This window comes from Nicotiana tomentosiformis, chromosome 1 (genome assembly GCF_000390325.3).
Source record: "Nicotiana tomentosiformis chromosome 1, ASM39032v3, whole genome shotgun sequence".
In the NCBI taxonomy this organism is placed as follows: domain Eukaryota; kingdom Viridiplantae; phylum Streptophyta; class Magnoliopsida; order Solanales; family Solanaceae; genus Nicotiana; species Nicotiana tomentosiformis.
The window spans coordinates 93,098,273-93,100,045 of NC_090812.1; the positions used below are offsets into that span (position 1 = coordinate 93,098,273).

At 38.2% G+C, this 1,773-nt stretch overlaps 1 long non-coding RNA gene across 1 annotated transcript; it reads left to right on the forward strand.

The window, feature by feature from the left end:
- Positions 1-259: 259 nt before the first annotated feature.
- LOC104116120 (uncharacterized) lies at positions 260-1,292 on the forward strand. Its single transcript, XR_690780.4, has 2 exons — positions 260-653; positions 1,004-1,292. It is a non-coding gene; the product is annotated as an uncharacterized lncRNA (long non-coding RNA).
- Positions 1,293-1,773: the final 481 nt, after the last annotated feature.

The window sequence follows — 1,773 nt, forward strand, 5'->3', positions numbered from 1 at the left end:
AGTATGCAGAAAGCTGAGCAAGACAGTAGGTTAATTCAATATCTAATGGGATTAAATGAGGTGTACACTATTATGAAGGGAAGCATCCTGATGATGAATCCCTTACCTTCCTTGGCACAAGCATTTACCATTTTCATCCAAGAGGAGAAGCAAAGGGAGATGAAGCCAAGTAATCAATTGATGATTGACTCTACTGCTTTGAGTGTGAACAAGATAGGAAATAACAACTTCAGAACGAGTTATGGTCAACAAGGAAATGGACCTGGAGGGAGTTTCTACATAAACTACAACCAGTCGAGTGGCACTGGAGTAATAGTTTCAGGGAAATTACTCTACAAATAGACCTCGACCAATTTGTGATTACTGCAAGAGGCCAGGGCACACCAAGGATAGGTGATACAAGCATCATGGTTATCCACAAGACCCCAAGTTCAATAAGGGAAAGTGAGTGGCTGCCAATGTGTTTGAAGATTATGGTTATAAGGATACTGGTATAGGAGTTGAGGAAAAGCTACAAACTCAAGAAGAGGGGCGAGTGATGAAGAATCTGACCAAAGAACAATACAACCAGCTCATCAGCATCCTAAAAAATTTTCAGACTGGAAGTGCAGACGATAATTCTGGCATGAAGGCAGGAGCAGTAAACTTTGCAGGTATTTCAGCTTGTTCTACTTCTCTTGACTCCAGCGATCCTTCATATGAATGTTTTAAGCCAAGTGCTGATTATTGGATACTTGATTCCGGGGCCACAAATCACATGACTTATAACAAATTCATTTTAACTAATATCAAGACCTTAGTTTACCCTCTTCTAGTTACACTGCCTAATGGATATAAGGTGAAGGTGACACTTGTAGGTGATGTATTCTTGAGCCCTAAATTCAGCCTCAAGAGAGTCCTTTTTGTGCCCAATTTCAAATTCAACATAATATCTATCCATTGCTTGACAGTTCAATTTGATTATTATGTCATCTTTACCAAGTTTTCATGTATTCTTCTGCAGGACCCTTCACTGAAGATGCCTCTGGAAATTGGTAAGGCTACTAATGGCCTATACTATCACATTTCAGATCTCTGCAAGACTGTTGCAGCCCTCACTCAAACTTCTACTCAAATTCCATCTAGTATGTCTGATAAGAATAATGTACACCTTCACTTGCATCTTGTTCCCCCTGTTTCATTTAGTTTACCTGTTTTATTTCATGCTTGTAATAAGAGTGGTGTTGATCCTTATAAATACTCCACTGTTAATACTTCATCCTTAAGTAGTGAAAAAAATATTTCTGTGTCAATTTCATCTACTTCTATTTTTACTTTCACATCTACATCTAATAGAAACATGGTTGAACTTTTGTGGCACAATAGATTAGGACATGTGCCCTTTGCCAAAATGAAGGGAATCCATGAGATACCTGCCAAATTCACACTTACACAACCTTTCCTTTTCCCCATATGCCCAATGGCTAGACAAAGCAGACTACCCTTTCTATAAAGAACCGTCCTTACAACCAAAGTTTTTGAAATATTACATGTTGATTTGTGGGGACCATACCACATTGCAACCCATGACAAGCACAAGTATTTCATCACCTTTTGTAAACGATTACAGTAGATGTACATGGATATATTTATTGAGATGTAACAACAATGCCTTACAAACCATACAGGCCTTATTTGCTATGGTGAAAAATCAGTTTAGCACTAAAACTATAAGAACAGATAATGGGACTGAGTTCACCAATCTAGAAGCTACCTTTTTCTTTCAATCTTGGG